General features: G+C 42.8%; 1 long non-coding RNA gene across 1 annotated transcript; it reads left to right on the top strand.

The window, feature by feature from the left end:
- The first annotated feature begins 208 nt into the window (after positions 1 to 208).
- Positions 209 to 11,405, top strand: LOC139363857 (uncharacterized). Its single transcript, XR_011624944.1, has 4 exons — positions 209 to 558; positions 5,020 to 5,220; positions 8,449 to 8,511; positions 10,625 to 11,405. It is a non-coding gene; the product is annotated as an uncharacterized lncRNA (long non-coding RNA).
- Positions 11,406 to 12,459: the final 1,054 nt, after the last annotated feature.

Raw genomic sequence — 12,459 nt, 5'->3', positions numbered from 1 at the left:
CAGGAGCCTGTGAAATCTGGGAAGCAGGCGTGTGCTGTGTGCAGAGGCATTCCAATAATAGTTTCAGATGCAGAGGACGGGTGAGCTGCTGTGACTCATGTCCCCAGAGCAAGCACGTCTCCAGGCAGAGGGGACGTGGGCGGGGACACTCACCCTTGGCCGAGGGGAATTACCTGGGGAGGCCAGGAAACAGGCCCTGGAGCGCAGACAGGAGCCTGGCGTGCACAAGGGCAGCCACGCTGACTCACACAGGAAGGCAAGAGGGCGATGACCAAATTTGAAAGAAGCAAGTCACCTATGTCAGGGAAGCCCTTAGAGAAACAGGAAGCATGATCAGCTGGTTTCAAGCTCAGAAAAGGAAAATTCAGTGTGTCCCCATGCCTTTGTTCTCACAGAAGTTTATCAAGATGAGAGTCTGCTGAGCCCAGCGCTGTGGTTCTGAGAAGCAAGAGTCAGCTGCCTTCTCCGATGGGGCCTCCACAGCTTCAGAGTTCGTGCAGTTGTCTGTCTGCAAGAACTGCTGGAGGGGAAGAATCCTGGGTTGGAGGGCGCAGCACTGTGAGTCTCCTCCCCACCCTCACGTGTAATTACCATAGCAGACATGTATGGACAGAGCCTCCACCTTCAGTTTTGTGGGTTGTGACCAGCCAAAGGATGGCCAGGTGAGGGAGGAACTGTGCTCCCCAAGACAGGAGCCCAGGCACCAGCCTGAGCCAGCCCAGAGGAAGGGACATCTTTTTGTAATGTGTCTACCCAAATGAGCATACCTTTTCCCAATTACCACAAAGACACCCTGCATGCTAGCTGTGGCCCTGTCTACAGAGCACTTATTACATGCTAGAGTCTGTTAAGAATTTGGCACGCATTGTCTCGTTTAATTCTTACAACGATCCTAAGAGACGGGTTTTTTTTTTTTTTTTTTTTTTTTTTGTGAGACAGTCTTGCTCTGTCACCAGGTTGGAGTGCAGTGGCACCATCTCGGCTCACTGCAACCTCAGCCTCCTGGATTTGAGCGATTCTCCTGCCTCAGCCTCCAGAGTAGCTGGGAACTTCAGTTGTGCACCAACACACCCAGCTAATTTTTGTATTTTTAGTAGAGATGGGGTTTCACCACGTTGGCCAGGATGGTCTCAATCTCTTGACCTCGTGATTCGCCTGCCTCAGCCTCCCAAAGTGCTGGGATTAGGGTTCTTTTAGTACCCCTGTTTTACAGATGAGGAACTGTAAGCACAGAGAGGGAATCTGCCTAATGCCACACAGCTATTTGTATCAGATTTGAAATTTGCACAAGGGCATGCTGCCTCCTAGAATGATTTTGTTTAGAACTAGATAATGATGATGATCATGATTATTTCAGTCTTAGGTAGTTGAAGCTCCCCTGTGTTCTCAGGGATGTCTCAGTCAGCCTAATATGCCTCTGGGGTAAACAGAGAATGGTGGAGTGTTGGCAAGTTCTTGGAGAGGTTGGCTCCACCTGTCCAGGGCCAGGCTGCCCCAGGGCCATGTGCCCTGGCTAAGTAGCCAGCCTCTCGTCTATGCTAGAGCTTGGTGTATGCCCAGCTGGCTAGGATCTCTGGATCTCAGGATCTCAGGCAAGTTCTGGTGCTTTTTGCAGATTGGATGATCTTGTGGATGAAACATAGGCTCTGAGTTCCGGAGTCCTATTTTCACGTTGGTCTGAGCTCCTGAGAAACACAGCAGTGAACTTCCTCATTGCAGCACAGGGCACTTCCTCCGGCAGCACAGGGCAGGGATCCACCTAAATGAACACAGGCTTGCCAGCACCCTATTTCCCCAATGCCCTGAGTGTGGTTAGACTTCTGGCTATGCAGGAGATTTCTGTATAGTTCTCCAGGTAATGACAGACAGGATAACCTGCCACTCAAATGGAGTTGCCACTTCAAGAGAAACAGCAACCTTTATTCCAGAAATTCTGAAACATCAGTCCCCTTAAAATCATATTCTCAGCCCAGGATTGGCATGCTAACAAGTTCCCAGGAAGTTTGATACCCATAGTTCTCTGGATTATTCTCCCTGAAACATCACTTTGGGCCCTTCATGCTGTGAGATGTAGGTCGCCATCCCAGCTAAATGAAATCAGCAGAGCTGACACTGAAAGTCCCTTTGTCCAATGAAAGCTAACAACTCTAGTATCGTGGCTGACCATCACATCATTTAAGGATCATTTTATTTTTAAGAAATAACTGGAGAGTTCACTTGCAGTACCCTCAGGTGAAGGCTCTGGGGGGTGGGGCCACCTGTGACGACATGAATTGCCCTAAGGAAAATCATAGGAAGAAAATATATAGGTTTGAGTGACCTGGGCCATATTTTTGGGGCCCAGTGGTTCTGCAAAGCTAAAGATTTTCATATAGAAACGCAAACATTTGGAAAATGAGAGTAGATAAGGATCTGTGTTTCAGAAGGGCAGCTCACACCTCCAAGTTCAGGGATGAAAGGTTCTTCAGGCCAGAGGGTGCTGTACTTTCTCTAATTTCCCACCCAGACTCCCTCCTTCCTACAAATATAGCAGGCATGACCTGGGTTTTGATCTGAAAAGCATCACACATGCTTGTGGCCCAGAAATGTCTCTCTAATCTTCCCACACTTCATGCTTCTTTGGCTTTCCTTTGGCTCTGGAAGAATTCGGAACTGTGAGACAGCCCACCCAAAGGGCTAACTCCCTGAGAGGGAACCCCTTAATCTATTAGCCCTCTGACATTTTGGGAGGGATTTCTTATCAACCCTGGCAGTTAGCTGAGATAATCAAGGCAGGTAAGGAGGCGGTGCCTGGATAATGGGATGGGAGAGGGTTAATGAGATCTGATAGGACATTGGGAGGGGGCGATGTGGATGCTGTTTCACATGCCAGAGGCCAGGTCTGCTGGTCTGCTTACTTCCTTTACCCTTCTGATTAGAGCTGGAACGGTCCCTGCCCTCCCCACCAAAACCAGGAGTGCCCTCCCCACAACTTGCCCCATTGCTTAGATTCAACACTCTCTAAGAATCCAAACAGCTGACTACATCACATGTTCTGGCTTCTTTCTGTTTTAAAGGAATGAGGGCAAGTGTGTGCGTGTGTGTGTGTGTGTGTGTGTGTGTGTGTGTGTAGAAAGCATGTTGGGCTCTATAGCTGCAGATTTCCTTCCCTTGGGCTCTCTCAGCTTCTACCAGTTTGAACAATCTCAGGAACTGCACACAGAAGAGACAGCTGGCTATAAACGTCCTCCCCATGGGGAGACAGCTCCCAGGTAGAGCTGAAGCCGCAGCTGTCAGCCTCAGAAAGGAGCTGCGTCCCTGCAAGATGTAAATCCCAGACCTTGACCATCTCGCAGCAACCTGAATTTCATTTATTGGGTTAGCTGTGTAACAATGGGCAAAAAGTAAGGAGAACTGGCCTTCCTCTGCTTTCCTCCTAGCTATGAGCAGATACACAGGCTCCCAAACTTGTTGGAAATGAAGGTAGACAGTGAAGTTGGGCAAGGGACAGCCTCTGTGTGCCTCAGTTCTGTCAAATGTAATACAAACCACTTGACCATAGAAGTTCCTGCTGGTTCTAAAGCTGTAAAATTCTGTAAGATGTTACCACTGTTAGTCTGGCACATATTTAGAGGTATGCATATGTAGAGAGACATTATATAGGTGTTTAACTTACATGAATTCAACTATACAAGTTCTGTCTCTTTTGCATACTTAAAAATAAAAATGCTGTAAAATTATATTTTATGTACACACACATGTTATATATTTATACAAACATAATACTGGGCAGGGTTATATGCCCAAAACCTTGTATAACTATACTTTATCAGTGACTTAGGTTTTTTCTCATTTATCTTTGATTGCACTTAACTTTAGAACCTAACCCCACAGAAGGTGAGATTCCACTGTAATTATTACAGTGTTGCTAAGGAGGCAGTGGAGTATAGGGAGAAAGGTGTGGGTTTAGAAGACAGATTGAGCTGGATTTAAGTCCTGGATTTGAATCTCGGCTTTGTTCTGTATTAATTGTGTGATCTTGGATAAGTTACTTCAGCTCTTCCAAGCCCAGTTTATCATCAAATAGGAAGAATAATGCCCATCTCACAGGATTATTGTGAAGGTTAAATGAGATCATGTATGTGACACTTATTACAGTGCCTGGGACAGTGTATCACTCAGCATATGACATTTATTACACATGATTCAGCCCACATACATTTACGTATCTAATGCTATTTTATAAAGCAAAATCAAACACGTCAGTAGCCATTTATGCAGAGCAAAAAACTCTGATGACCTACAGATCACACTTTCCCACGATGTGCTCCAGATTTGACAGATGAGTCTGTGGCCATATAAATTTGAAATATTTTACATGTTACATACTTCTCCTCGAGACTCATGATATATTAATATGTTAAAGAGTCTAAGAAGTACTACAGCAGAAACACTTGCTTAACTTGGTTTGTCTCACCCCTCTAACACTTATTAAGAGCCCTAGGATCAGGTCCCTAGAGTCCAAAATACACTTTGGGAAGTGTTTCCAAGTGACCTAGGTCACTGTGGGCACAGGTTACTCTAGCTTCTAGAAACCCCCGGCTAGGCAGGTGGGGTCATGTGTGGCTGTTGGGTATCTCCACAAAGAAGGTCAGTGTTTCTGAGTTTCACTGGCATCACAATCACCTGGGGAGCTTTACAAAAATGTAGAATTTTTTGGTTCCACCTCAAAGCTGCTGAATCAGACAAGAAGGTCAGAAGCGTGCATTTTAAATAGGTATTACTAGCATCATACTAAATGTTAAGATGCACTGAGTAGGTGCCTGGAGTTAAATTCAAGCAAGTGGTAGGAAGAAGATCTCACATACTTCTCCCTCTCAATCTCCAAGTTTCTAGAGCTAATTTAACATGTGATTCAATGGACTGAAAGGATTCTTTCCCTGCTTCCTCACATGAACAGCACCAACGGGCAGGTTGGAGGGCTGCCATCAGCAGAGTTTAATGTAAGTTCCTTTAATCAGATTGCTTTCTTCTTTCTAGCTTGCTGAGACCCTGGCCCTCAGTAAAGCGGCTTCTTGATCTCTAAAGGAGCTGTTTCTGCCAAAGGAGGGTGTCACTTGGGAAAACCACACTGTGTGACCTGACTCCCAACCACAGACGCTTCTACATAGAAGTATTCAGATAATGGGTGGCATTGAAGGAGAAAGCCATGGAAAGCCACATGCAGCCTCCGGGCTGGAGGTATGAAAAGGGACAGAATGTTTTCTAACTATGGGAGAGGGGTGTATTAGAAGTTGATTCTATGCTTACGAACCTTTCTGTTAGTAAGACTCTCCTTGAAAACCAGTAAGCTTAAGTCCTTGTTCTAACCTTTTGGAATGTAAATGGATCTTTCCAGGGGCGAGATAAGCCCAGTCTCCAGTTTTACAGAGATGTCTTCAAGGTCATGGGTCCCATAACCCAAATGCAAAATGTACCACTGGAGCTAACCTGAGAGCCTGTCCCAAGATGTAATTGTTTGTTTCTTAAGGATGTGGGAGATGTATTATTATTTCTTCTGCTTTGCTGCATACATTGTGTAAGATTTCATCCTGACCTTGTAGCCTCTTGCCAGCTACCATATGTGTGTGCTGTGTTGTGTGAATTCATAAATCAGTGTTGTTGTTGTTGTTGTTGTTGTTGTTGTTGTTCCACAGTGATGTAGAGGTTTCTGTTGTTTGGCTAGACTTTGAATTCCCTAATAGTAGGAATGGTAGGTTGGACTTCCATTGTACTATTCTAAGCAGTAATGTGAGGTTCTAAAAATTATGAAGACAGGGTAAATTCTACCTTTGCTACAGCCAATGGAAGCTATCTGGGGGGAACTGGGGAGGAAGGAAGAAGGAGCTTATGAGCCTGGAGCACACTGAGCAAGAGCATTGAGTCATGGTGGGGAGTTGGGGATATGAAGACCCTCCCAATGTAATTGCCCAGTGATTTCTTCCTGCCCACTGCACACACAGAATCAATTCATTGAGACTGCAGTATTGCAGTAAAAAAAGTGTTTAATTGATGTGCGGCTGGTCACATGGGAGACTGGAGTTACCACTCAAATCAGTCTCCCCAAAGGCTCAGAGGTTACAGATTTTCAAGGATAGTTTGGTGGTCAAGGGACTAGGGAATGGGTATTGCTGATTGGTTGAGGATACAATGATAGGGATGTGGAAAATGGTCCTCCTGTGCTAAATCCATCTCTGGGTAGGGGGCCATTTGACTGGTTGAGTGATGCATTATGATTCTGGGTGAGGTCAGTCTGAAAAACATCTCAAAAGACCAATCTTAAGTTCTACAAAAGTGATGTTGTCTACAGGGGCAATTGGGGAAGTCACAAATCTTGTGACTGCTGGTCACATGACTCCTAAGCAGTAAGAGATTATAGAAATTATACCTACATTTTAGCAGAATTCAGCCCCTTACATAATTCTAATCTTGTGGCCTTTCATTAGTCTTACAAAGACAGTTTCAGCCCCTGAATAAGGTGGAGATCAGTTTTAGGGAGGGACTATTATTATTCTTGCTTCAAACCTAATTTATAAACTAAATTCCTCCCATGGTTAGCTTGGCCTATGCTCATTCCTGGGCATTTTTATGTTTAACAAATTTGGAAAAGTTACTGGAGATTCACAGGAATTTGATTCCCCTCCAGGGATGATCTGCTTTGTAAAATGCAGAGGGAATGGGACAGTGGGAGAGGGTGGGGCTCTCAGACCACTCCCTTGCCGTTCACTTCTGGCCTCTTCAAATGCTCATCAAGCAAAATTTCTGGTTGAACCATATGGCTTTGATTGAAAAAAAGGAGGTTGGTATGTGGGAAAAGAGCAAAATTTTTTTACAATGGCATTGTTACAATCTTGATCAAATATACCACGTAACCTTCCCTTCCAAGGGTAATTGGTCAAACTCTTCTGTGTTTGACCGCCACTTCACTCCCCTACCACACATGCTAGCTGTTGTGTTTCTCCATTTGGCGTGACACAGGACAACTGGTCAGCTTTCTGTATAAAGGAAAGACAATATTTTCTTTTTAGCTAACATTTCCCTTTAAAGAACGAAAGAAAAAAACAACTGGGGTCCCAAGTTCCCATGGCTTCTATCCACTTTCCATTAGGCGCCCCATGCACCTGCTAACCAGAACTCAAGCAGCACTTCTGGATCACCATCGTGTTCCAGCTGCCCCCCACCTGGATAGTTCTGTCTTGAATTTCTTCCTGTTCCTTGACTATCTTTGACATAGTGACCATTTTACCTCTTTCTGGCCAGAAGTGGCTGTTCCTCAGTGGGGATGAATCACTTTGTACCCATAACAATGCTGGCAATCCCCAAACAGCAGACACTTTCCACTTGTTCAAAGTCCCTGAACAGCCTTTGAAGGAAACTTAACAAACAGTTACCCCTGGGTTAACACCTGGTGTGAGGCTGCATAGCTTGAAATATAACTTTACAAACCACTTCAAAGTTGCTGTAGATACAGGATTGGAACAGAAAGACTATTTCCCTCTAACCACTACAGCATATTTCCTTCTAGTCAAGCAGTAAGCCCCAACGTAACAGCAGAATTCCAGAGTCTTCCTGATTTAGCACACTGCCATTTTGTCATGGCTCATTTTGATCCCTCTCATTAGTCAGCCCAGTGTTACCATATCTAATAAATCAGGTATAGACTAGTTGCCTCCCAAAAGAAAGAATTTGCCTTCATTTTCTGTACCACACACAAGCAAGCAGTAATTTATACACTGCCTGGAAACCAGTAGCACAAACACTGATAAGTAAATGTTCAGCTGAAGCCAAGCTCCCCCTACTACTTGTGAAAGGAACTTGGATGCCCACTCTCAAGTGTCAATCATCTTGAATCATGCTGCTGTTGAATTTAGCTTTTTTTTTTTTTTTTTCCCAGAGTAGCATCTCCCATTAAGCCAAATGATGCCTTTGGGCACATTTTTCCTTTAAAATATTTTACTGTATTTGAATGGAAAATAACTGAAATATGAAAAAAATGTAAGTCTATTTGGGTGGTTGGTTATATAGCCAGGGTTAAGTGTTTATATTTTAAGTTACTATTTTTAATCAAAAGTTTCCCAATAATTACAGCCTAAAGGAAACCACAGTAAAAATATTAACCAGAATTTTACTCAATGTAATGGATAATTACCAAAGAATAAATAAATCATATTTAGGAATAGGAAAGAAAGAAGAATGACCTTGTTAAAAGTTGTCAGCTTCACAGAGGTGAACCTCGTCTCCCAGCTCTCCTCCTCCACCCTCCTCGACTCTCCTTCCCACCTCAGCCAGGAGTTCAGTGACCTTCTGCACTTCCCCTCTGTTTCTATCGAAACTTGCCCATGGGAAAGATCCAAAACTCTTTCCATTATGACATAAATGATTGATAACTTACATGTTCCATGTTTTCAGATTATTCATTTATTTTAACAGACTGGAGAATGCTTACAACTAAAGAAAGAAGCTCTAACAGATGTCTCAGCAGTCAGACAATGGGTAAGGGATAGTTTTTGTCAGTAAGGGTGGTGGTACCGGGGCATTGTCTTCCAAACCTAAGTGAGATTGTAATAGAAGTTTTGAAGCTATTAATGAAATATGTCAATAAACATGAGATAAAATTACATGGTTTCACAGGTATATTGTTCTTAAAAAAAATATTGTGTTCTAGGAATTTCAGTGGCTTCACTAAATGGAGTCAGTCTGACATGTAAGATTTGGGCATTTGGGAAAAGGAGCAAGAATGAACATTGAGGAGACACACACACATGAACACTTTAAAAGAGTGTACTATAGTCTTACAGTAAGTGGGTAGGAGAGGAATGGGGCAGAGAAAGCATCTGAGGTTCTTGGAAGACCTTGAAGGACCTGGGAACTATAGGACTATCAGACCCAAGGCCATTGCTCTGGGGTGCTCCAGACATCTGGGGAGGAAGAAACCTGGAGAAAGGCTGTAATATTAGGTAACTGGCAGGACATAGTGACCTTTTGTGAAGATAATTCCAAAAGCTATTATTCTCATGTTAGAGACCAAATATCTCAAGGTTCTGAAGAATCAGCCCCTGCCTTCCTCTCATCTCTCTCTACCACCTCCCATCCCCACACTAGCACTTTGCACTCCAGCCAAAGGTCTTTGTACTCGAATCACCCAATTTGAGACACTCTTACATTTCCCTAACCTTCTCTAGTTAACTCCTGCTAATCCTTCAGGTTTCAGTATGACAGTTACATGCTCGGAGAAGCCACTCTGTCTCCTTGGACAAAAAAGACTTCGTTGCTCTCACAGATCCTGTACTTTGCCTTAAAAACTACTGGTTTATTTGGGAGGCCAAGGCAGGCGGATCACAAGGTCAGGAGATTGAGACCATTCTGACTAACATGGTGAAACCCTGTCTCTACTAAAAATACAAAAAATTAGCCAGGTGTGGTGGCATGGGCCTGTAGTCTCAGCTACTCACGAGGCTGAGGCAGGAGAATCGCTTGAACCCGGGAGGCGGAGGTTGAAGTGAGCCGAGATCATGACACTGCACTTCCAGCCTGAGCAACAGAGTGAGACTCTGTCTCAAAACAAACAAACAAAACCTACTGGTTCTGCTTTGTAATTATGTGTTGATATGACAGTTGATATATGTCTGTCTCCCTCACTGCTCTGCACACACTGCAAAGATGGGACCATATCTTGTTGGTTTACCTTTGTGTTCCCAGTGTGAAGCACAACGTGTGACATATAATATGTGCTCAGTAAATGTTAATTAATTATTTGAATGAATGAATGGTACTTCTCATCAAGGCAGCTCAGGAGAATCAACAAGCTGTTTAGCCTTGAGCAAGTGGCTTAATCTCTCTAAACTTCAGTTTCCCTATCTCTAACACAGCATTAGTGATAGCACCTATTTCCAAGGTTGTTTTGAAAATTAAATGAAATAATGCATGTAAATCACTGAGTACAAATCTAGTATGTAAAACACAATAAATGTTTATTATTATTACTGTTACTACCTGTATCTTTGCACCAGCTTTCTCATCTATAAACTGATTGTTTTAAAGTTTCCTTCAGCTTTAAACAGGCTATGACTCCTACCTAATCCTAAAAGAAAAGTCCTTTGTTCTCTGGATTTGTCAATCTGGCAACTCTAACCATCAATATATTAACATTTTTTTCCAGTTGAAAAAATTCTGCAGGAACGAGCAATGATTCATCAACTTGTAATAACATGCATGAATTTAAGACATGGCCATAATTATTTTATGAACTTGCATTTGATGTACCAGTCTTCACCGTTCTCATAAGATTCCGGGAAGTGGAAAGAGGGTGATTTGGAATGATAAAGCTCCTTTTCATCTACATACCTAAAGAGGGGTGCTTTTCTTTTCCTTTTGATGATCTTACAATAGGGTATCCTTGAAAAAGAAAACGAAAAGTAAGATATTTGCATTATACAGCCAAAATATTCAAGAGACCTGTGTTCCTCTTGGCATTTTCTAACTCTATTCTGTACCTTTCTGGATTTCAACCCACATGAAAGAAGCAATATTTATTACCTAGTAACTGGATAAACTATGTGTGATATTTAACTTCAAGTGCAAAATATTATCTTCTATGATCTTACAGTGTACTGGAGAGCTTTATGTCCATTTTGTGCTAGAGAAAGCTGAGGCTTCATGGAAGAAGATAATGACCTGAAGCCCATGTAGCTGTCCAGAGCTGAAATCAATGCCAAGCAAGCTCAAAGGTTTGGGCCTCATGATTAGACACCCCACTTCGCTTTGCTTACCTGCCAAATCCTGTAAGTGTGAGCTACACTTCATGTTTGTTTCCCATAAATACTTCCTTATTGATAATGTCAATAAAGTAAATTTCATCACCCACTTGGAATGGCTCCGTCCTTGTCCCGGCAGTGTTTTGCCTTCCAGAAGAACAGAACAATGCACCATAGTTTCCAAGTGCCTTTCATTTGCCACTGGAACTTTGCTATTTGGATCATAATTCCGCCTTCTCAGAGCTTAACAAATAAAATATCTTGGTGCAAGCAATTATCTCTGTAATGGAGGGAATTGCAACGATAAGCACCTTTTACACAAATTCCTGTGAGTTTTCAGTGCTTTATTTTAGGTTGACTCATACTGTCTAAAAATGTTTCAATGACATCTGAAGCCAGAGGACAAAAAAGTATCAAGAAAAAAATTTATTAAACCCAACAACCAATGTTTGTATAAAGTAAAAAGTTTATATATAGTTTACCAAGCATCAGTACTATAGAATTACCGGACTTTCAGCAAGCCAGTAAGGTAGCTATGGCAGGTCTCATTATTCCCATTTTACAGATGAAGAAAGTGAGGTCCATTCCTATGTTTTACTCAAAATCCTATGCTAGAGTTACAACCCCTCAAAGTTCTTGAGTACCTTATTTATTACTGTTATTGTTACTCTTACTATTTGAAACCAGAGGGGCATTCACCTACATTTTCATTTGCATGAGCAATCAAAGAAAATCAGAATTGGAATCACCTGCCAACATTTACTTAAAATAAATTTACTTATTATTTTCCAGACATACTTTGGACAAGTTATTTTAAACACAATTGTGCATCAGAAAAAATCCACAGGAACAATGAACACTCCATACGCTTCTGAACCTGAATAGGGAACAGACCTTATTATGGTGTCAGAATGAAACAATGCCTGGGAAGCCTCCATTACCGTTCCACAAACAAAACTAAGGAAATGCGAGAAGAAAGAAGAAAAGTACATTTATGTGCTGCAGGTCTAGTGCTCTAGCAGGAAATTCCGAGTGAGAGCTCTCACCAGTGCCCTAGCCCTTGACCCTGAGGTCGTGGGGCTTTTGCATGACTATTTCCAGCCAGGTGTTGGTTGGCCACATCCACAGACTCCAGAGGCTCAAAGGACTTGGGCCTCACTTGCCTCTCTCATGGGCCCCAAAACCTGGCTGCTCTGTCTGCAGGGTAGCCTCCCTTCTTGCTTTCACAAGCCTGTGGATGGCTGGTTGAAAGCAGGAAGAGCTGCCACTCTCCCTTCACACTTTACATCACCTCTACGCAAGTCATTCACTGATTCGTGCCTTAGGTGTTTAAATGAAGTGTTTGTTGCCTATTGAATGAGAATGGGCAGCTCGAAGAAACACAGATGTGCTTGACACACACTCCAAGTGTTCCCAAACTTTATTACCTAAGAACCACTAGGGATGCTCATTTGCAGTGCAGATTTCTGGATCTTATCTCTGGAGATCTATCTGGTAGGTTTGGAATGGGGCTCCAGCCCAGAACTTTAGTCAAACAGCCCAGGTGATTTTATGTGGGAAATCCAGGCTCATACTTTGAAAAATACCATAGAAATTGTGAAATAATTAAAATAATGAATGAATGGTAGTATTATGAATGTCAATAGTTATTTCCCAAATTTCTCTTACCAAAAGAATCACTGGGACT

The sequence above is a fragment of the Macaca nemestrina genome, chromosome 6 (assembly GCF_043159975.1).
Source record: "Macaca nemestrina isolate mMacNem1 chromosome 6, mMacNem.hap1, whole genome shotgun sequence".
In the NCBI taxonomy this organism is placed as follows: Eukaryota; Metazoa; Chordata; class Mammalia; order Primates; family Cercopithecidae; genus Macaca; species Macaca nemestrina.
The sequence above is the reverse complement of the archived record's forward strand: the minus strand, read 5'-3'. Positions and strand labels throughout refer to the sequence as shown.